Here is a 25,210-nt window from a genome sequence, read left to right on the forward strand (position 1 = left end):
TGCTCTATGGAATGTGGAGATCTCATACATATCTTTTGGTCCTGCAAGAAATTTGAGGGATTTTGGACAGACATGGAAAATTTCTTATCTGAGCTTATGGGAACAAGACTGTACCTAACGGCCCCAATGGTTCTCTTACACATCGGGGTATCTAGTTTTGCACAGGCAAAGAAGTACCTGATGAATCAAATCCTCAGTGCTATCATAGCAACCATAGCTCAGCTATGGAAACAAGATCCGCCCCCGACCTACATATGGTAATAAACAAAATAAAGTTTAACTTTAAGATGGAAACGTTGAACAGTCCAGGAAACCCTAAAATACGTAAACTATGGAGAGAGTGGGAGAAGTTCCAGATACTAGTATAATCACTGGGGAAGAATATAGATAGACATTAAGAGAAACCTAGAGAGGAGTCCAGATTTAAGTGCCCTAATCATCCTATCCCTCTCCCTCCCGCTGTATTATAGATTGAAGATGCTATTAACCCAGTAAAACTTGACTCTCGAGAATTGTAAGTCGTCTTCATATGTATGTATGTAAGTTATGTATTGTATTTGTATTTGTATTGTCTAAAAATGTTAACAGGCAAACCTGTAACCCTATTGTCTGTATTAATGCTTTAAAAAAAAAAAAACTGAAATAAAAATTTAAAAGATAAAAAAAGGACTGTTACCTTGCTACCCAAAGAATTGTTACCTTGCCGCTTGCACTAACCATACAGCCGCCCACCACCCGCTACCCAATAAACCGCCCCATGGAGGAACCCTGAAGGGCTGCATTTTTGGATAAAGCACCAGCAGGCGGGTCACCACGGTTAGACCGAGGACACTGTTATTTGGAGTGAGAAAGGCGAGCTTGAGTTCAGTTGAACTCCACCACTTTGCACCTTACTTCAAACTCATCTGGAACTGGTAAACATTGGTAAATAACCACCACTTTCTTGGCATGCAAATTCATATTAACCAACTAACAGCTGTGAGAGAGCTTACTAATTAATTCCAAGATTCTACTCATTAATATATTACCATTAGTTGCTTTTCCATTCTACTAACAAGTTGTATTATATTGGTTAGCTGTAGTTTTTAAGGAATTATTATTAAATGTAATTAGTGTATTTCATATTACCGTCCGGTGATTGTTCTAAATGTATTGTTTGTAAAAATATATAATTTTTAGTCTAAAAAATGTCTCACATATCTCTGGATTGGCGCTGTTCTTTTCTTGTTTTGCTTTGTTTTTCTAAGGGGTGGAGTACTCCCTTATTAAAGGACAGCAGCAGATTCAGAGTATATACATCTGCGCTTGGTCACCCACTACTATGTGTTTGATTGTATGTGTATTAGGGAGTTTAGACATTGTTAGCTCCAATGGCACCGAGACTCATGAATGACATATATTCTGTATAATTCATTGTATAGTTTTGTTGTTGTTATTGTTTTGTGCAAGATTCCATGGAATATACAATTTTTTCCATAAAGAAAATACCTATATTGAAACTGCCTCTCCTATATCCGTATACCATTCCTCTTTTGTTACATTATTGTATTAACATGTCAGATGTAACAAGTCTTTTATGGCAATTTAAATGTTTTTTTTTTTTAATGAAATAAATACAAAATAAATATGTTACCTAGGAAACAGAGAATAACTATAATATGCAATATATCAGAGTTCAAGTACCAAAACATAATTTTGTTTTTATGTTAAATGTACAGTACAAACTGTACTGTGGTATATGACTTCAACTGAAAGGAAAACTAAAGGCCACATGAAAGCAATTTGATGCTTTTAGCTGATACAGATTGAATTCACAACTAACAAAATGTGATGCTACCACTAGCCTTGTCTGCGGCCTGACTCTAGACTTCCAAGTTGTGATTAGTAAAAGGTGTCTGAGCAGGCAGCGCCTACTGAGATAATCTCTATCACTGCAAGGTTTTTAAATAAGATTTTGAGGAAAAATGTCACCCAAAGGTAAAAATTCACAAATACCCAATCTCATATGTTAAGCCCCATACACACTAGGCCATATTGTTAACAATATGATCTAGTCTGGACACTCAATATAACGATGCACGCTCCCACGCATCGCACACCCACGATGTGTGATATCTACTGAACATGCAGTTCATTCAGCAATGTAGCCAAACGACCTGCATTTTCAGCAGGTCCTGGTGACATCACTGAAGGGTATCAGCGTATGATACCCTTCAGTGTATATATGCAATATGAGCCCTACTATATATCGGCCGCAGCTGCCATTGTGTAGCATGTATAAGGCCTTACATGTATAAGGCCTTACATGCATCATACATGTTATGATGTATGTAACATACTGTTAGTGCTGGCTGCTTCCCTAGGGGATCGGCAGCACTGTGTGTATCAGGTGCACTGTGTGATGCCTTATGCTGAGTCTGCACTGCCGTTCCCCAAGGAAACCAGCCATGATATATGTTATATACATCCCCTTGCACTATGTGGTCGGTGGCTGCAACATTTTGAGTATTTTACCATTGTATTGGCAGTGGGGGGGGGGGGGGTTGACAATATGTGCAGTTATGTCACTCTTTTGACTTTTATATGATTTTTAAACTTGCTTTTTAAAGTGATCACTTTTTATTTTTCTAGCTCAATAAAATCACCATTTTGTGGATGTATTTGTGCTTAATATTTTGCAGATATGTTTTGTGTGACATGTTTTATGCTGTGTGTTTGATTCTATGTGCACTGTGCTTTGTGGATGTTTTTTGTGCTATCTATTTGGGGGATTTGTGTGCTATGTTGTGTGTCCAACGCGTCAATAACCATATGTTTGGGCAGCACGGATGATGTAATGGTTAGCAATACTGCCTCACAGCACTGAGGTCATGGGTTCGATTCCCACCATGGCCCTAATTGTGCGGAGTTTGTATATTGTCCCCATACTTGCGTGGGTTTCCTCCGGGTACTCCCAGTTTCCTCCCACAATCCAAAAATATACTGTTCGGTTAAATGGCTCCCAACAAATTAACCCTAGAACGTATAAGTAAATGTTAATAAATAAAATAAATGTGTTGTGAGGATAAAGGTTCTCTATGCAGTCATGTAAACAATTCAGTAAAATGACAAATGCCCTTTATTGTGAATACACAGACACACACACAACCTCATATGCATGCACGCACAGTACATAATGACATTAGTGATTAAAAGCCAGGATAGTATCTTACTTGCTAGATCCCTACAGTAGTATATGATTACAGATGCCTGCAGACGACTGCTGTTAAACACCAGCAGTAATACTGTGTCCCCTAGCCTGTGATACCAGCTTACACAGTGCCCTTCACGCAACTTGGTGCATCATAATGCCTAGTCAGAACCTGCACTCCAGAAGTCCAACAACCTCTCTCCAGACCTTATGTTGACTCGCATGTAAAGCTCGCTGCTAGGGATGGCTATTGGCCATCAATTGTTCATAATCATTGATGGTTTATGGTCAATGTAGAATATTTTTGACATTGATGGAGGAGAACCAGGTGTTTTCCCTACATCAACAGCACAGCATAACCGAATGGTGTTTTTTTCTCCTGAAGGTGTCGGGGCAGGGAGCAAGCTCCACCCCCGACACGCATGAAGCTTCACCCCCAGGTTCTGATTGACTCACAAGCCAGTTAGTCAAAGAAAAGGGATGACCAGTGATGGGTAAAACCATTGATGGCCATCCATTTCATAGTATGCTGCCGTGGATGACAATCATTCATTGCAAAGACACAGATGGCCATCCTTACTCACTGCTCCTTTTTCAAAGCCATTAACACAGGTGTTTGATTATATATAGTATGTTTATGTGACTGTGGGCCAGATGTACTAAGCCTTATTAAAGGAATAAAATGGATAGTAATAAACCACCAACCAATCAGTTCCTGTCTTTTTTCAAACACAGCCTGTGACATAGCAGTAAGGAGCTGATTGGCTGATGGTTTATCACTCTTCATTTTATCACTTTTTAAGGTTAGTACATCTGGCGCATTATGTGTTTCATGCTATGGGCGGGATTCACTAATAACCCATGCTGCACATCCCTGGCATTTGCATTGTTAATAATCGCATATGCACTAACATATGCAATTATTAACTCAAATGCGATGGCCGGCGATGTGCAGCGGGTTCCCCCCTCCCTGCCTGCACCCTTACCCGGCTTTAAGGGCTCCGTTTCCTCCTCCCTGCACTCGTAAGAGGTGTAGGGAGGATTAGGTCACTGGTCCGGGAAGCACAGCAGGAGGCTGCTCGGACAGAGGTGAGGGGGGTGCATCGCGGATCGGCGGGGGGCGCGCGGGGCGGCGGGGGACGGGAAGGGAAGCCCATCTAGGACTGGCGTAACCCCCCGCAGTGAAGCCCCGGCGGTGGGGCTTTGCTGCATATGAAAATGCGGTAAAAACCCAGAAAATAGGGTTTTTACGGCATTTTCAGTTTGGTGAATCTAGCCCTATATTATTTGTGCTGTGCGATTTGTGGATGTGTATTGTGCTATGTATTTTGTGGATGTTTTGGGGATTTATTTGTGCTTTGTGTTGTGTTTTTCAGTTGTGTTTTGTTTTCTGTGTTTTGTGCACTGCTTTTTTGGAAGTTTATAGTGTTGTGTGTTTGGGGATTTGTTTGTGCTATATGTTTTGTGGATGGGATTTGTGCTATGTTTTGGGGATTTGTTTGTGCTATGTGTTCTGTGGATGGGATTTGTGCTATGTGCTCTGTGGATGGGATTTGTGCTATGTGCTCTGTGGATGGGATTTGTGCTATGTGCTCTGTGGATGGGATTTGTGCTATGTGTTCTGTGGATGGGATTTGTGCTATGTGTTCTGTGGATGGGATTTGTGCTATGTGCTCTGTGGATGGGATTTGTGCTATGTGCTCTGTGGATGGGATTTGTGCTATGTGCTCTGTGGATGGGATTTGTGCTATGTGTTCTGTGGATGGGATTTGTGCTATGTGTTCTGTGGATGGGATTTGTGCTATGTGTTCTGTGGATGGGATTTGTGCTATGTGTTCTGTGGATGGGATTTGTGCTATGTGTTCTGTGGATGGGATTTGTGCTATGTGTTCTGCGGATGGGATTTGTGCTATGTGTTCTGTGGATGAGATTTGTGCAATGTGTTCTGTAAATGTGTTTGTGCTAAGCACAGTAATTAAACCTTGTGAGAGCTAAGAAATCTCCGTGCATCATAACATGGATATCTAGTGTGCTCATAACATTGCAAAAATGAGAAGCAATAACTTCATAATCTAGAAATGAATCCTTTAATACTGTTCTTTATTTGCTCCTTGCAAACTACATCTTTTTATTTTCCTTGTTGATGATAAGCATGGCATTTTGCTAAATGAATTGCTGATTTCCCAACTTTGTGGTCTGGATTTAAAAAGCTGCAAAAGCTTATTGACGTTAAGCATGAAAAGTGTGCAGTTGTGAAGGTACAGAGCTCGCTTCCTGACAGATGCACAACTAGCGGGGGATAACTGGCATATTAGCATCACAACAACTAGTACTGTGCTTTTATCACATTAATATAAGGAGAAAAAGTAGACATCTCCACGGCAACAATCTACAGGATCTTCTACCTCAGTAACAGTAAGGCATTTCAGCCAGTGGCGTAACTATATATTTTGCGCCCCCCCGCCAAATTTTTTCGGCGCCCCCCCCCCCCCCCCACACACACCTCACACCTAGCCAGGTAAATACCTGGACGCTGTGATCTCCCTCACAGCAGTAGCCGAGCACAAGCGCAGTGAGGGGACCCCTGGGAAGAGGACTACATGCCCCATGAGCCTCCGGGAGCGGGGTAGAGGGGGAACGGAGAGCGCGAAAAAGGGAGGAGTGGAGGATCTGACCTGCCGCATCTGCGTCACTGTCCCATCACTCGCTCCCGGCGCCGGCTCCTGCTGATAATGAAAAGTGACTCTTAGAAAATGGCTGCCAAAACTGTCTGCAATACGGGGGCAGCCATTTTCTAAGTGTCACTTTTCATTATCAGCAGGAGTCGGCGACGGGAGCGAGTGACGGGCAGTGACCGCAGATGCGGCCGGGCAGCAACGCAGCGGGTATCTATAGCACCGCAGCCCCCCAGGCGCCCATAGTTACTCTGCGCCTCCCCGCCATGGCGGGGGCTGCGGTAGCTTAGTTACGCCAGTGATTTCAGCTAGGGTTGTGTGAAAACCTGGAAATACTGTTTTTCAAATGAATATCGGTTCAAAATTTGAGGAATCTTAACTGTGATTTACCCCATGGTAACTTCCTCGCTTCAGAAGATTTTTGGCTCTCATCCACACTCATTATTCGCTCCTATTCCCGATTGCTGTACTTTGTTCAGTATGTACCCTGTCTGTGTAATGTCCTGCTACGTACAGTATGTGCATAGGGATAAATATACTGTCATCTAAAAATGAAAAAGAAGCGGCGTTGCCCATAGCAACTGCAACAAATCAGATTATGTCTATAATTTCTTATTACATCCTACAAAATGATAAACAGAATTTGATTGGTTAATAAGGGCAACATAGTATCCGCTAATCCTTCAAGTGTTCCCCAAAAACTCACCTCTTTAGGCAAGCTTATCAAATTCCAGATCCACCCACATAACCTTCATAAACATTTCCTATCCAATCATGGGCCTACTGTAATTTAGCACCATTTTTAGTTTTGCTAGAAATGACAACTTCAACTGCCTTCTGTAATATGCGGGGAGGATGGAGGGGTGCCCAGCAAAGGGTAAGGCCGCCCCGCTGGGTCCCTCTCTGTGATGCAATTGTGAAATTTTGCAATCACATTGCAGAATTGCAAACTCTTTGCTGAATAGGAAACTGCTCACATTTCTATAGTAGCATAGCAATAGATAACACCTATCCTTGTGTATCAGTGCCAATTTCCCTAACACAGTGGTTCCCAAACTGTGTGCCGTGGCTCCCTGGGATTTTTCATACCTCTATGGCTGTCTGTAACTGCAGGGGGCGGCGCTTGGAGATGTCATCATCCCCAAGCGCCTGGACCAACAAACGAAGCGATCGGACCTCCGATCGCCACGATGGGGGCAAGCCCAGCACCAAGGTAAGCTGCTGGTCTGCCCCCAGCCTCCGTGCACCCCTAACCACTGTCCATGAGGTGAATAAATACTGCACACAGGCATTAATTCACCTCCTCCCTGGCTCTGCTGCTGTCTGCACAGTACAGCAGACAGTAGCAGAGGCTGTGCGAGACCCTCGCCCAACCTCCATACTGCCCGCAGGAGGCTGGGCTCCCCCAGTGGTGTAAAAAGGACCCGGGTCAAAGAGATGAAAACCCTGTTTTTTGCAGTGGTGTAAAAGGGGTATAACAAACAACATGCTGCATTATCACTTCCCCTTCAGTACTTTCTTCTTTTTTTTTTATTACCCTCATTCTCACTATCCACTATCTGGCATCAGTCATACAAATAACAAGTGACAAGCAAATACCTTAACCCCTTCCCGACATTTGACGTATATATACGTCATGGCCGGGAAGTACTTCCCGACACATGACGTATATATACGTCATGGCTTCTAACTGTCACTGCGTCTAGAGACGCAGTGACAGAGGGACGATGTCTGCTGTCCCTGACAGCAGACATGTCCCTGCATGCCCAGGGGGGGCTGCGATGCCGCCCCCCCGTCGGCGATCGCTGTGATTGGCTGTTCAGTGTGAACAGCCAATTACAGCGTTTTCTGTGTCACCGGCGAATAACGTTCGCCGGTGACACGGGATCGGAGGTGATTGGTGCTGTAAAGTACAGCACCAATCACCGCGGGGTGTAAGGGTGACACTGGTGTCACCCCACCTCACCCCGCCCGCCCCCAAAGGCCGTGATTGGTCCGTCGGACCGACGGACCAATCACAGCCATGGAGGGGGGTTTAAACTAACGGGGACTACACTGCAGACGCCATTCCGGTCTGGAATAGCGTGCAGTGCGGTCACCGTGCCCAGCTGTCGCCATTTACTGACCAGAACCTTGCTCAATACTTACCTGATCACTGCTTGGGATCTTGCTTCATCTTGTGACATCCTGTGCTGTGTTGTGCTGTGTTGTGCTGCTGCAGTGTCATCGAGTTAGAGAGAGAGAGAGATAGAGAGAGAGAGATAGAGAGGCCTAGTGACAGAGAGTGCTATATTTTGTGCTGCTGCAGTGTAATAGAGTTATAGATAGAGAGATAGAGAGAGATAGAGAGAGAGAGATAGAGAGAGATAGAGAGATAGTGACAGATCGTGCTATATATTTTTTATATAACTGACTGCTGCCCCCCCTTTTGTGCTGATCAGTATAAATTAACTGATCAGCAACTTTTTGGGGGCGCAGGGTATTTTTTATATAAATATATATATATACCTGCTGCAGTGTCATAGAGTGATAGATAGTGAGAGATAGAGAGATAGAGAGAGATAGTGACAGAGAGTGATAGAGACTGCTATATTTTGTCTGCTGCCCCCCTTTTGTGCACCCCCAGCAACTTTTTGGGGGTGCAGGGGTTATTTTTCATATATATAACTGTCAGTGCTGCTGCTGCAGTGTCATAGAGTGATAGATAGTGAGATAGAGAGAGATAGAGAGAGATAGAGAGAGATAGAGAGAGATAGAGAGAGATAGAGAGAGATAGTGACAGAGAGTGATAGAGAGTGCTAAATTTTGTGTCTGCTGCCCCCGCCTTTTGTACTGATCACTATATCTGAGGTGATCAGCAACTTTTTAGGGGTGCAGGGGTTTTTTTTTTTTTATATATACCTGCCAGTTGCACTGTCAGTTGCACCAAAGGTTGTGCACCTGCTGCCCCTCACTGGTAATCAGTGTCGCATCACTGATCACCTTTTTTTTTTTTGTGTGTGCTGTGGGGTCTTTTTTTAATTTTTTTTTTACACACACTGTGATTTTGGGGGTGTCCTGTGGCCGCTGTGCGCTGATCAGTGACGTACATCACTGATCATCTTTTTCGGCACAGGGTTGATCTATTTTTTTTTTTTTTGATCAAATTCCTGTTGCCTTTGAGCGCTGTTCAGTGACGGACATTACTGACCAACATCTGTGCTCAATTTTTGGCGCATGACCTTTTTTTTTTTTTTTTAACCCCTTCAATTTTTTTTTTTTTTTTTAACCCCTTCATTTTTATTTTTTTTGTATAAAGTATTTTTTTTTTTCTGCACTACATACACACTACACACTACATACCCCCCTGGTTCAAATAAAGTTTGTACCCCCCCCCTACACTATACACGTGTTGAAACATTTCACTACCAGTAACACAAAAATAAAAATGGCATCCCAAATGTCATCCCAAATGTCATCCCAGTCATCCAGAAGAATGTATTCAGTGGAGGAGGCATATGCCCTGCTTGCTTCTGACTCTGACACAGCCAGTGATGCAAGCGGGGAATTTGAAGGATTCGCCTTAAGCTCCTCTTCCTCCTCTGGTGATGAGGGACCCCCTCAAAGACGCCCCCGTAGAGCAGCTGAGACCCCCCCCCCAATAATTGATCTCGTATGGACCCCACCACCAGACAATTTTGAGCCCCAGGTTCCTGAGTTTTTGGCCATGCCAGGAATCCAATTTGATTCCACAGGTCTCAGAGAAATTGACTTTTTCAAATTATTTTTCTCTGATGATTTTATAAATTTAATGGTGGACCAAACTAATTTATATGCCCAGCAGTTTATTGCTCAAAACCCCACGTCATCATTTGCTAGGTGGACCCCTGTAGATGCAGTAGAGATGATGACGTTTTGGGGTCTGGTGTTTCATATGGGCATAGTAAAAAAGCCAGAAATTAGGCAATATTGGAGTACAGATGTTCTGTACAGCACCCCATTTTACCGTATGGCCATGCCCCGGGCTCGATTTGAGACGATCCTTAAATTTTTGCATTACAACGATAATGCACAGTGCCCACCCAGAGATGATCCCACCTTTGACCGGCTATTCAAAGTCAGGCCGGTCATTGATCATTTCAGTGCCAAATTTGAAGAGATGTACATCCCAGATAAATTCATTTGCATAGACGAGTCCCTTATACATTTTAAAGGAAGGGTTAAATTCCGCCAGTACCTTCCCAGTAAGAGGGCAAGGTATGGCATAAAAATGTATAAGCTGTGTGAAAGCACCTCAGGGTACACTCACAGGTTTAGGGTATATGAAGGGAAGGATTCAAGAATTGAACCGCCAGAATGCCCCCCCTCCCTCGTAGGTGTTAGTGGAAAAATTGTCTGGGATTTAGTGCACCCCTTCCTGGATAAAGGTTATCACCTCTATGTGGATAACTTTTACACTAGCATCCCCCTGTTTAAGGCCCTTGGTTCAAGAGGTACAGCAGCTTGCGGTACTGTGCGCAAGAACCAAAGAGGCCTCCCAAAAACGCACATTGCCCAAGTAATGAGAAGGGGTGAAAGCAGGGGAATATGCACCGAAAATATGTTGTTGGTCAAATATAAGGACAAGAGGGATGTCCTTATACTGACAACAATTCACGGAGACAGTACCACCTCCGTCCCTGTACGAGGTACCAGTACCCACACCTCAAAACCTAATTGTATCCTGGATTACAATAGGTACATGGGCGGAGTGGATCTTTCAGATCAGGTACTGAAGCCGTACAGTGCCCTGCGGAAAACAAAAATCTGGTACAAGAAGCTGGCCGTGTATATCATCCAGATGGCACTGTATAACGCTTACGTGCTATTCCGTTCTACCGGCCAGAGGGTGACATTTATGCACTTTCAAGAGGAAGTCATAAAGGGCCTAGTATTTGGGAACCAGCAGGCAGAGGGCCCCAGTACTTCTAGTACTGGCCCCCGTATTGTACCAGGGCAGCATTTTCCGAACGAAATCCCCTCCACTGCAAGAAAGGGCAGGACACAAAAAAGGTGCAAAGTTTGCTATAAAAAGGGAATAAGAAAGGAAACTATTTTCCACTGTGAAACTTGCCCCGACAAACCCGGCCTATGTATAAAGGAGTGTTTTAAAATATACCACACATCTATGGATTATTAGGTTCATCATTTCACCGTGCTTCGGGGGTCTTGCTAATGCCACATAGCACCCACCAACATTCCACCAGAATCTGAGCTGCAAAATCCAAAAATCACTCCTTCCCTTCTGAGTCCTGCCATGCACCCAACTGGTATTTTTTGGTCACATATGAGGCATTGCCATACTCGGGAGAAATTGGGGCACAGATTTTGGGGTGCTTTTTCTCCTTCATACCTTCTGAAAATGAAAAATTTTGAGCCAGAACTGCATTTTTGTGTAAAAAAATGTAATTTTTCATTTTCACTGCCCACTTGTATCAAAATTGGTGAAACCCCTGGGGGTTTGAAATGTACACTATACCCCTAGATGAATTCCCTGAGGGGTGTAGTTTGCAAAATGGGGTCACTTGTGGGGGGGTTCCACTGTATTGGTGCTTTGGGGGTCTTGCTAATGCGACATAGCACCCACCATCATTCCACCAGAATTTGTGCTGCAAAATCCAAATATCACTCCTTCCCTTCTGAGTCCTGCCACTTTTTGGTCACACATGAGGCATTGCCGTACTCGGGAGAAATTGGGGCACATTTTGGGGTGCTTTGTCTCCTTCATTCCTTCTGAAAATGAAAAACTTTGAGCCAGAACTGCATTTTTGTGTAAAAAAATGTAATTTTTCATTTTCACTGCCCACTTGTATCAAAATTGGTGAAACCCCTGGGGGTTTGAAATGTACACTATACCCCTAGATCAATTCCCTGAGGGGTGTAGTTTGCAAAATGGGGTGACTTGTGGGGGGGTTCCACTGTATTGGTGCAACATAGCACCCACCATTCATTCCACCAAAATCTGTGCTGCAAAATCCAAAAATCACTCCTTGCCTTCTGAGTCCTGCCATGCACCCAACTGGTATTTTTTGGTCACATGTGAGGCATTGCCGTACTCAGGAGAAATTGGGGCACAGATTGTGGGGTGCTTTTTCTCCTTCATACCTTCTGAAAATGAAAAATTTTGAGCCAGAACTGCATTTTTGTGTAAAAAAATGTAATTTTTCATTTTCACTGCCCACTTGTATCAAAATTGGTGAAACCCCTGGGGGTTTGAAATGTACACTATACCCCTAGATGAATTCCCTGAGGGGTGTAGTTTGCAAAATGGGGTCACTTGTGGGGGGGTTCCACTGTATTGGTGCAACATAGCACCCACCATTCATTCCACCAAAATCTGTGCTGCAAAATCCAAAAATCACTCCTTCCCTTCTGAGTCCTGCCATGCACCCAACTGGTATTTTTTGGTCACATGTGAGGCATTGCCGTACTCGGGAGAAATTGGGGCACAGATTTTGGGGTGCTTTTTCTCCTTCATACCTTCTGAAAATGAAAAATTTTGAGCCAGAACTGCATTTTTGTGTAAAAAAATGTAATTTTTCATTTTCACTGCCCACTTGTATCAAAATTGGTGAAACCCCTGGGGGTTTGAAATGTACACTATACCCCTAGATGAATTCCCTGAGGGGTGTAGTTTGCAAAATGGGGTCACTTGTGGGGGGGTTCCACTGTATTGGTGCTTGGGGGGTCTTGCTAATGCGACATAGCACCCACCAAAATTCCACCAGAATCTGAGCTGCAAAATCCAAAAATCACTCCTTCCCTTCTGAGTCCTGCCATGCACCCAACTGGTATTTTTTGGTCACATGTGAGGCATTGCCGTACTCGGGAGAAATTGGGGCACAGATTTTGGGGTGCTTTTTCTCCTTCATACCTTCTGAAAATGAAAAATTTTGAGCTAGAACTGCATTTTTGTGTAAAAAAAATGTAATTTTTCATTTTCACTGCCCAGTTGTATCAAAATTGGTGAAACCCCTGGGGGTTTGAAATGTACACTATACCCCTAGATGAATTCCCTGAGGGGTGTAGTTTGCAAAATGGGGTCACTTGTGGGGGGGTTCCACTGTATTGGTGCTTGGGGGGTCTTGCTAATGCGACATAGCACCCACCAAAATTCCACCAGAATCTGAGCTGCAAAATCCAAAAATCACTCCTTCCCTTCTGAGTCCTGCCATGCACCCAACTGGTATTTTTTGGTCACATGTGAGGCATTGCCGTACTCGGGAGAAATTGGGGCACATATTTTGGGGTGCTTTTTCTCCTTCATACCTTCTGAAAATGAAAAATTTTGAGCCAGAACTGCATTTTTGTGTAAAAAAATGTAATTTTTCATTTTCACTGCCCAGTTGTATCAAAATTGGTGAAACCCCTGGGGGTTTGAAATGTACACTATACCCCTAGATGAATTCCCTGAGGGGTGTAGTTTGCAAAATGGGGTCACTTGTGGGGGGGTTCCACTGTATTGGTGCTTGGGGGGTCTTGCTAATGCGACATAGCACCCACCAAAATTCCACCAGAATCTGAGCTGCAAAATCCAAAAATCACTCCTTCCCTTCTGAGTCCTGCCATGCACCCAACTGGTATTTTTTGGTCACATGTGAGGCATTGCCGTACTCGGGAGAAATTGGGGCACATATTTTGGGGTGCTTTTTCTCCTTCATACCTTCTGAAAATGAAAAATTTTGAGCCAGAACTGCATTTTTGTGTAAAAAAATGTAATTTTTCATTTTCACTGCCCACTTGTATCAAAATTGGTGAAACCCCTGGGGGTTTGAAATGTACACTATACCCCTAGATGAATTCCCTGAGGGGTGTACTTTGCAAAATGGGGTGACTTGTGGGGGGGTTCCACTGTATTGGTGCAACATAGCACCCACCATTCATTCCACCAAAATCTGTGCTGCAAAATCCAAAAATCACTCCTTCCCTTCTGAGTCCTGCCATGCACCCAACTGGTATTTTTTGGTCACATGTGAGGCATTGCCGTACTCGGGAGAAATTGGGGCACATATTTTGGGGTGCTTTTTCTCCTTCATACCTTCTGAAAATGAAAAATTTTGAGCCAGAACTGCATTTTTGTGTAAAAAAATGTAATTTTTCATTTTTACTGCCCAGTTGTATCAAAATTGGTGAAACCCCTGGGGGTTTGAAATGTACACTATACCCCTAGATGAATTCCCTGAGGGGTGTAGTTTGCAAAATGGGGTCACTTGTGGGGGGGTTCCACTGTATTGGTGCTTGGGGGGTCTTGCAAATGCGACATAGCACCCACCAAAATTCCACCAGAATCTGAGCTGCAAAATCCAAAAATCACTCCTTCCCTTCTGAGTCCTGCCATGCACCCAACTGGTATTTTTTGGTCACATGTGAGGCATTGCCGTACTCGGGAGAAATTGGGGCACATATTTTGGGGTGCTTTTTCTCCTTCATACCTTCTGAAAATGAAAAATTTTGAGCCAGAACTGCATTTTTGTGTAAAAAATTTAATTTTTCATTTTCACTGCCCAGTTGTACCACAATTGGTGAAACCCCTGGGGGTTTGAAATGTACACTATACCCCTAGATGAATTCCCTGAGGGGTGTAGTTTGCAAAATGGGGTCACTTGTGGGGGGGTTCTTAAATTTTAGCATCTTATGGTGCCTAGAAACCTACATGGTGCCTAAAAAATAATCTCATAAAAAGGAGGCTCCAAAATCAAGTAGGTGCTCCTTCTATTATGAAGCCTGTGGTTTGGTCAACGTGCACACTAGGGCCACATATAGGATATTTATGAAAACAAAAGAATTGGGGGAATCAATTTTTAGTCACATTTCTCTAGTAAAATGTACTGTGTTCCTTAGAAAAATTTATTCAAATTGCAAATCTGCAAAAAAAATGAAATTTTGAAATTTCACCTACACTTTGTTTTAATTCCTGTGAAACACCTAAAGGGTTAACAAACTTCCAAAATGCTGTTTTGAATACTGTGAGGGGTGCAGTTTTTGAAATGGTATCATTTATGGGGGTGTCTCACATACAAGTCCCTCAAAGTCACATCAGAACTGAACTGGTCCCTAAAAAAATCAGTGTTTGAAATTTTCTTGAAAATTTGAGAATTTGCTATTCATATTGTAAGCCTCCTAGTGTCCAAAAAAATTAAAAGGAAGTTGAAATAATGATGTCAACATAAAGTAGACATATGGTCTATGTTAGTTATTAACTATTTTGAGTGGTATGATTATTTGTCTCACAAGCAGAAAATTTAACATTTTGCAAATTGCTAAATTTTCCATTTTTTTACGACATTTTGGTATTTTTCACAAAAAAAACACAGACTGTATTGACCCAAATTTACCACTAATTTGAAGTACAATGCGTCACGAAAAAACAATCTCAAAATCACTGGGATAAGTAAAAGCAAAAAAAAGTTATCCCCACTTAAGTGAGACATGTCAGATTTGAAAAAAAGGGCTCTGTCAGGAACGCAAAAACTGGCTCTGTCAGGAAGGGGTTAAATGCTCCAGATACCTTTTCCCTCCCCAGATTGACAAGCAAAACACATTCCCTCCTTTTTTTTAAAAGAGAGACTTTCACAGATGTTTTGAAATGGTTAAACTTTATTGAGACACAGCGGGGGAAATTTACTAAGAATGCAAATACAAAAAATTGTATTCGTATTCTTGCTACGAATTAATACGACTGAATACCTCGTATGCAAAGTCTTGTTCCAGAGGGGGATTTACAAAGCAGTCATATACAACTGCTTTGTAACCCTCCGATGTCGTATTTATTCATATTAGCTGGCCGTATATACGGCCGCTAATACGAATTAGTGTAGGCAGTCTGCACGGATCAGTCAAATCCGTGCAGGCTGCAATGTGTAAAAAAAAAAAGTTAAATAAATAAGTAAATTAAAAAAACGGCGTGGGGTCCCCCCCACAGCCATAACCAGCACCAGGCTGAAAGAGCCGGGGCTGGTAATAAAAATCAGGAAACCCGACAAATAGGGGTTCCCCGGTTTTTAACAACCAGCCCCAGGCTCCAGGTCCGGGGCTGGTTCCCAAAATACGGGGGACAAAATGAGTAGGGGTCCCCCGTATTTTAAGAACTAGCCCCAGGCCAAACCAGCCAGCAGGGTAATGCCACAGGCGGGGGGAGACATTTTATACAAGTCCCCCCGGCCAAAGCATTAACCCCCTGACCGGTCAGTCTGGCCAGGGGCCCTGGGGGAGTGGGGATCCCCCAATAAAGGGGTCCCCCCCTCCAGGACTTAACTGACCAGGCTGAAGCCTGGTGCTGTCCTCGATGCCCCTGGGCGGTGGGCATCGAGTTGATTTGAGTGTAAAAAATAGAATAAAAAACTATTGTTTTTTTACTGTGGAACTATGAGTCCCAGCAAGACTCCCCCGCAAGCTGGGACTTGGAGAACCACAAGTCCCAGCCTGCGGGGCATTAAAGGGCCCGCTGGCACTTGTAGTTCCACAGTAAAAAAAATAGTGAAATAAATACACACTGACACACAATAAAACTTTAATACATCCAAAGCCCATACATACTGATACTTACGTATCTTGAGCCCGTAGGTAGGTCCCTGGGTCTTGGTCCGGTGCCTTGTCCTGCTCCATGTGGCCATCGGCTCCATCTGTGTCGGCGGCGTCTGTGTCGGCGACGTCCATCCGGGTCCGAAGAAATCCATGGGGGACCTGTGGAAGGAAATCCTACTCACCCAGGTCCTCCATGGAAGCTCTGAAGTCTTGATCAGCCGTAGTCCTGGTCTTCTGTCACCTTCTGTGACACGCCGGCAACTCCATCGGCTCCCCGCATCGGACTGTCAGAGGCGCACAGATCCTTCATCTTCCGCGCCTCTCTATAGAATGATTCTATTGGCCGCTAGGCGGCCAATCAGGAGCTGAGAAAGTCAGCTCCTGATTGAACAATAAAGGCTGTATTTTATACTGAAACAAAGTCTGGTGAGTGCCGCCTATCTACTCCATTTGTCTACATTGGTGCAGTGCATCACAGGATGGCTACCCCAGCAATTATTGGACTATGATATCCTGAGTGCCGGGCCCCTTTGTTTTCTTTATATATATATATATATATATATATATATATATATATATATATATATAGCTTGCCAAGGACGGTGGCACTCGGGATAAATAAAGACACGAAGACCAGTCTGGTGCAGTCAACGTTTCAATAGGAAACACCTATTTTCATCAGGACATGATGAAAATAGGTGTTTCCTATTGAAACGTTGACTGCACCAGACTGGTCTTCGTGTCTTTATTTATCCCGAGTGCCACCGTCCTTGGCAAGCTACATTGAGGTTCCTTTACCCCTAATTCGACGGACGGCAACGGGAGCAGTATTGAATTTTGGAGAGTGCCGGTATCCACGCTATATTATATATATATATATATATATATATATATATATATAAAAGTGATATTCATTTGGCGCTAACCCACTACCTTCCAGCAGTCCCATTTTTCTGGTCCTGTCCCGCTGTCCCAACCTCGGGCAGCAGCGTCCAGGGGTGGGGGGAGGGAGTTGAGCGTCCATCTGCCACTCGAAGCTCTGCTTAGCATCTGTTTGTGAAGACAGAGGGACTGGGGGAATGGGCAGCAATTCACAGAGCACTGACCATGCCCCACAGTGATGGGGGTGTTGCTCCCAATCATGGCATTGCTGCAAAGCCACAACCTCTGTTGCCATTGTCACCCCCCCCTTTTCAGTAGCTATTAGCAAGCTGTGCAAAAGAGTTCAGATTTCAACATTCAAACAGTTGGGAGCTATGTGTATATATATATATATATATATATATACATATATACAGACAGACATACAGACATGTTTTGGGTTACAGTTTAAGGGCCTACATGTACATATGCAAAGTAGGGAAATTCACCAATTAGCAATTTTCACTCTTCTACGATTGAACGTGCCCAATGTATTTTGGACCAATTTAAAGATTGTTTTTTATAACATCAAATTCAGACCAAATTTTCAGATTGTAATTTCAGTGATTGTATCACCCTGCTTTAACTGTAACTATATAAATAAGCTGCAGGGACATATACTGTATGTGTCAGGGAAAATGTTTTCTCAATTAAAATGATAACTGAAAAGTACTTTCCATTAAGCAACAATAAAAGCAAATTCTGCAGTGCAGCCAGTAGTTTATGTATAGTTTACCTCTGAAATTGCTACTAAAATGTTTAGAAGGAACGGTACTAGTAATCAGTGGCAATTATCCCCATTTAGAGAGAAGTGCCCATTTTATATCATCAGGAAAACAAACATGAGGTATTTCAACATGTTTAATTAAGTCATAACCGCAGTCTGAACCCACAAGCTTCTGAAGTGGTCATTTTGTGGTGTATCCTATGTACATAAGCTACTTATATAATGAATGACAGCCTTAATTACCTGTTTAGTCTCCTGGTTAAAATTCATGTGTATTTTCATACTCTTAGGGCCATAGAAATGCTGGGCGTACACCTGCAAATGCAGGCAGTGGCGTAACTAAGTTTTGGGCGCCCCCCGCCAAGCACCCCCAATCCCCCGCCGCCCATGCAAACCCCCCCCCCCCCAATCCCCTGCAGCCTTACTTATCGCGCTGGTCCCGGCGGCTCCGTTCTTCTTCTGCTGAGGACCACCACAAAATGGCCGCCCCCATACAGCAGACAGCTTCAGAGAACTGTGTGCTATATGGGGGTGGCCATTTTGTGGTGGTCCTCAGCAGAAGAACGGAGCTGCCGGGACCAGCGAGATAGGTAAGTCTGCAGGGGATTGGGGGGGGGTGTAACTATAGCACCGCAGCCCCCGGCGCCCCCACATGCACAGTGCCCCCCCGCGGTGGCGGGGGCTGCGGTGCTATAGTTACGCCGCTGAATGCAGGGATGTCCATGGCGTGGCAGCGCTTACCGGCTCTCTAGGCTCATGCATGTTGCGTACAGTAAGTGCATGTCTTTGTGCCAAACACCCAGGAAGGCAACATGCTTGTTGGAATAAAACAGGGTTGCCTACTTTTAAAGTCTCCTCTCCACGTATCCTGATGTAGACATCATCAAGTCCTGCCCCCCAGTACGGCAAATCCCATTATTTGCGGGTCTTCAAGGGGGCGGGACTAAATGCTGAGATTTTCATCTGTAGCCTCGCCCCTCCCGTCACGGGAATTTTAACGCCGGTATCCGGGAGGGTTGCCCACCTTTCAGGGGACCAGATTTTCGAGAGCCTTCCCATTCCTTGACAGTAGGCAGCCCTGGAGTAAAATGAATCTGGTGCAAGAAAGGACGATAACGATCATTTGCAAAAATGCTCCTGAGACACAATCATTAAATGTAGTTTAACTGGTGCAGCTGTGATCTTACAGCAGGATTGTCATGTGCTAAACACGCATTTAAAAATAAATAAAGTATGTTTCCTACTCTGCTGGTGGAAGGCTGCTTATATATATTTATTAGAGTAAATTTGCCAATCGCACAGCACTTGCTGTATGCAGATGACTAATATTTATTATTGCATCAATATAAGCCTAAGCAATACAGAATATATATGTATACTGTATATATTAGTCTGTGTTAAGCATTTGCCAATTGCTGCTTTTGAAGTGGATAAAAAGCTGTTTTGCTGTTAATGGCAAATGCATTAAGGGCAAATATATATCACTGTGTACATTAGGCCTCTCTTTATTTCTGCACACTGTGATAGTCTTACTGGTAAGTGATACTTAAGATTCAATATTTTTGAAAGTGATTAGACAAAACCTTACATCTCGCCCACAGTGCTCATTTATCAGTAAATGTATCATCATATATAAACTGTAATAGAAATCTGTGATCCCTGGTATTCATGGACTTGAAACAATGACCTTAATGTATATTTGCTTACTTTCCATAACCTCTGGGAGGCAACAGAACATTGGTTGGCACTCCAGGACCAGGAGTGCCGTCCACCCAAAAAAATCGGCAAGTCTCCCAAAGATGGCCTACAACCCACCGCACCCCCTTGCAGTGATATGATTTGCGCAGAATTGTGTATTTGTAGCCACATGCACCTTTGCAATGCCCGTAATCTGGGCATTTTATAGCTGGGAGCAGAGCTACAATAAAGCAATCTTGCCTCTACACCCCACCCCATGCTGGTACCACACCCCCTGTTGTCCAACCTGGTTGAATAAGTTAGCTAGTATATCTTTAAGTACAACTATAAGGAGGGTATATAATTCAGGAGTCTGACTGTCGGAATGTGACACCCGGAATCCCTGGGCATTTTCTTTCCGTTCGACAGTAACTCGGCAGTTGGAATTCAATGTTCTGACTATAGAGAGTCAGAAAGTTTGAGGATTGTCGAAAAACAGCCGTGAATTCGACAATATGCAGATACGTTTTGTAGGAAAGTGCCTTCAATGCTGTCAGAAACGGCAGCATCGAATAGGCCCTTATTTCCGCCGGTGGAAGATTGGATACCCCCCTTAAACTGTTATACATTTTTTATCAAAAAATTCTTGTTGAAACTAAAATGCTTGGACGCATTATTTGTGCTAGAAATAGATCTGTGAGACGGATTATCGCATGCTTATGTCTGCTCTGAAAGTCTGCTAAATATGAAATCTGTCAGGGAAAGAACAAACTCTCGAACTGATTTTCCTCCTTCTTTTTACACATGTAAATATAGCCTGTCCATATATTTGTATTTTTAGACACTCAGGATGCATGATCAACCACAAAGCAAATCTCTATAACAACTTGTCTGCAATTCAAAGCAAGCAGGAAAGAAGCTTCTATACGTCTGGCATGAATGGAAAATAAATAACCCCCTGAGGTTTGTTCATTTAAGCAGAAGCCTCCTTGAATTAGTAGAAGAGTTTGTCATTGACACTGTTTAATTTCCTTAATAAATAGCAAGAGTTGGTTTCCATCAGCCATAAACCAATATATCCTCTGCATTTTAGTGGTTTCAGAGAATAATCACAATAAATCATCACATAAAAATAATTTCAATGTCTCACATACATCCCTCTTGATCATATAGTGAAGCAATACAAAAGGTTTCTTGGTGCATGCAGGGCCACTGACAGGGGGGTGCTGTGGGTACAGATGTGCCAGGCCCCGGCCTTTGGAGGGACCCGGACAGTTGCCCACAGCGACAGCGGCACAGTGCCACCCCCCACCCCCGCGGCCGCACGCCTCCTCCCCCACCCGGCGCCCCCCAAACCAGACACGCACAATACACAGTGCAATCTTCAGAGCGCCGAGCCTACGACACAGAGGGTCTGCGCCGCAGAGGAGATGCACCGCCATAATGGTACTGGGGGGCTGGCCGTAATGGTACTGGGGGGGGTGGGACTGAAGGTCAGTCCCAGGCCCCACGATTCCTAGTTGCAGCCCTGGGTGCATGCTACCCAGGTAATATGTACATCCATTAGGAGTTGAGAGCCCCCTTTTTTTATTATTGTATATTATATGTTAGTAAAAACACAGTGCAAGTCTGATTATAGTGACCATTCTTTATGTCCATATTTCCCTAGTGATATATGTACAATATTGATAGTATGCACGTGATTGCCATGCAATACACATAACACCTAAATGCCACATAATAAAGAGAGCATATAAGTAACTGCATCCATGTGACCACCGTACAGCACCAAGAGCATTCGAGTGACCATTATACAATAGAGAAAGTATCCAGGTGACCACCATACAATGTGTAGAGCATCCCTTTGTTCACAATTTGATGCAAAAAGCATCACAGTGACCGCAATACAATGAGATGACCCCAGCAAAACCCATGCAAAATCATACTAGTCACCACCGTAGAATAGACAGAACACTCTAATTATTTCTATACAATAGAGAGAGCATCTCAGTGACAGTTGTACTAGGCTGAGAGCATCGCAATATATACTATTCCATACAAAGAGCATCTTATTGAACATTATACAATAAATCAGTGGCTGCCATGATAAATTTTTCGTGTAAGAACAAACACCATCTTCAGATGACGCTTGTTCACAGTGCCCCATCTTTCCTAAGGGAAGGAGTTCCATTGATTTAAAGAGGGATACGAGCAGTTCCCTCCCTTACCTAAAGACTATTTGACCAGTGGCTCTGCTCATACATCACTTCAAGACTTCAAGACACACGTGCTGAAGCCAGTAATGTGGATGGCAAGTAGCACTGCTCTTACAGTATTGCATATGCATTGGCATCAAACTGTGTACAGTTTAGAAAATGTAGCCCATATGCTACAATAGTTAACACCATTTGATGATGGACTGTGCTAGCTTTGGGGGTATACTGTATTTAGCATTTTATTAGCCACCAAAGAAACCAATGAGCACTAATTTTGCCGTAAAAAACTAGAGCAACAGCAAATACAATAAGTGCAATATCTGTGGTCCCCTGTATGTACATTCAGGGCCTCCTTAGCAATTAATAAAGAGGCCCACTGCTCAGTATATAATATATTTTCTATTCCCACAGCCCCCCCCCCCCCCCAGGTAAAATCTGCCACTGTAGTGAAGCCAGGTGCAGTCTGTGAGACTGCACTGGCTACACTGTGACTGGCAGTGACTTCCTATTGGAAGTCCGACCTGCCAGTCACCAAGGCAGTCCCATTGGGAGGTGTTCCCTCCAGCGGTGTAGCTAGGTGCCATGATGCCCGGAGCAAGGGCATATTTCGCACCCCCCCCCCCCCCGGGAATGAATTGGGGGCGTGGCTAACATGTGTTGGCATGTTACATTTCAAATATATAACGAAATCCGCTGCGCAATATATAAGACACTGTAACGGAATCCGCTGCGCAATATAAGACACTGTAACGGAATCCGCTGCGCTATAGTAGACACTGTAACGGAATCCGCTGCGCTATATAAGACACTAACGGAATCCGCTGCGCTATATAAGACACTGTAACGGAATCTGCTGCGCTATATAAGACACTGTAACGGAATCTGCTGCGCTATATAAGACACTGTAACGGAATCTGCTGCGCTATATAAGACACTGTAACGGAATCTGCTGCGCTATATAAGACACTGTAACGGAATCTGCTGCGCTATATAAGACACTGTAACGGAATCCGCTGCGCTATATAAGACGCTGTAACGGAATCTGCTGCGCTATATAAGACACTGTAACGGAATCTGCTGCTCTATATAAGACAATGTAATGGAATCTGCTGCTCTATATAAGACGCTGTAACGGAATCTGCTGCGCTATATAAGACACTGTAACGGAATCTGCTGCGCTATATAAGACACTGTAACGGAATCTGCTGCGCTATATCAGACACTGTAACGGAATCTGCTGCGCTATATAAGACACTGTAACGGAACCTGCTGCGATATATAAGATGCTGTAACGGAATATATATAACACAGCAGGGCAGCAGCAGAAGCCAGATAGATTCACTCCATTCCTTACCCTGCAGTGTGGGTGGGGGTTGTCAGTACTCATTAGGTGGGGTGCTCAGACCACATATTTGGGGCGGGGGTTGAATGTGAGTGCTCAACTTGCATAGTTTGTACTAGGGGAGAGAGTGTTTAGGGGGGGGGGGGGGGTTGGGGCAGTACTTACCCTGCATCTTATGCGGTGTTCCTAGTGGTGGTGGGCTGGGGTCTGGCAGCCGGCATGCTGAGACAGCAGATCAGGACAGGCAGGTACAGGAGAGCAGACAGGGGGATCCGAGTCTGGCGTTTTAGTTAAATGCAGCTCTCCACTTTATTACCATATTGTAGGAAGAAGAGGGCAGGCTAGGCTAGAGCCTCCCTTCTGCGGCGCCGGCAAATGTCAGGCTGCTAGTGCGTCTTGGACTGCACACAGGTGATACTGCACTGTTCAGCGTGAGGAAGGCGCGCCGGAAGTGCCGGTGGTCTTGATAAACAGGATCCCCCCTCACTACTGTGTGGTGTGAGCTCCCCACAGCCGATGCCCACCTGCTCATGAAGCACGATAATGATATATTCATTAGTTCATGGGCTGGGCGGGGAGAACGGGTGCACCGCAGCAAAGGCTGAGAGTGGTGCGGAGCATTCCTGTCACCTCCGACTTCTCACTCCTCGGCGTGTTCTCGCCTGGGCTGTGTAGCGTATTGCTGGTTTCACTACATGCGTGACTGGGGGCGAACAGGCCAGGAGGCAGGCGCTGGGCAGGCCAGGCCAGGGCAGCCACGGCGCACGCTGCCCGTTAGTACTATAGTATGATATATGCAGGGATCATTTGCGGAGGGGGGCGGGCCGGCGGCGCCATTCTACCAATCAGCGCCCGGAGCAAGAGCTCCGGTGGCTCCGCCCTCCCTACGCCTCTGGTTCCCTCCCTCCGGGAATCCTTTCTGCGGGCTGCCGAGCAAATTCCATGATTACACATGTGTGATACGCCGCCGGTGGGGGTAGATAAATACCTGGAGTCGCTGGATACTCCTGGTTCCACACCGATTCTTCGCCGCGTCGGCTGCAGAGAACACACCACCCTAGGAACTCAAGCAAGGCGCTCAGCAGGTACAACCGCTTATGTTTTATTTAGTGAAAAGAAATGAATAAACAATTGTCAAAGTATTTCAAGGCTGTAACAGGCCTAGTCAGCCTAGCACTACAATACTGACCTTACACCCGCCTAGCAGGTTAATTACTTCGCACGAATCTCAACAATCTCACATTAAGGAGTGCCGGCAATTCCTTTGTGACGCTAGTCACCTATCTATTTACACCCAACGCAGTCAAAGAATGCTTTACCAAACAGACTTAACGCAAAACATCACATAACTTGGGAACGTAGCTTATTTCGACGTCCCTAATCAGTTCTCCTGGTATCATACTTGCAGGGAGGATGTTCCGGAGTTAAAACTAAAGTCCAACCCTAGTGATGATAAACTGGGAGCAACCCCTGGCCTTCTCTTTTAAAACCACAAGATGGCGATGTCTCTCCACTGAGGAGCTAACTCAGTCCTTAATGCAGTCTCAGTGTCTCTCCACGTGCGGAGGCCAAGCACGGAGGAAATGCTCCCACAAAACAGTGGCAGGTAAATGTAGTGAGGATCCTTTAGAGGTTCCTAGGGTTCAGTAGAGCACTATACTCCAAGGTAGAAAGGCTGGTAGGCAAGGAAGCCTATAATAAGGTCCCACGCAGTTCGTCAAGGGGGCAGTGACATGGGCTAAACAGGGCCACTGGCTGTCCTGGAGGTTGGCCAGAGGAGTCTGCCCAGCGTGGTTGAGCATAGCGAGTTTGCCTGGCTGGGGGGGGTATGGCAGCGTTTGCCGGTCCTCAGCGGGGGGGTATAGCGGGGTCTTCCTGGCCACAGCAGGGGTATAGCGGGGTCTGTCTGGGGGACCGGTG

The sequence above is a fragment of the Crinia signifera genome, chromosome 1 (assembly GCF_055691185.1).
Source record: "Crinia signifera chromosome 1, ASM5569118v1, whole genome shotgun sequence".
Lineage (NCBI taxonomy): Eukaryota > Metazoa > Chordata > Amphibia > Anura > Myobatrachidae > Crinia > Crinia signifera.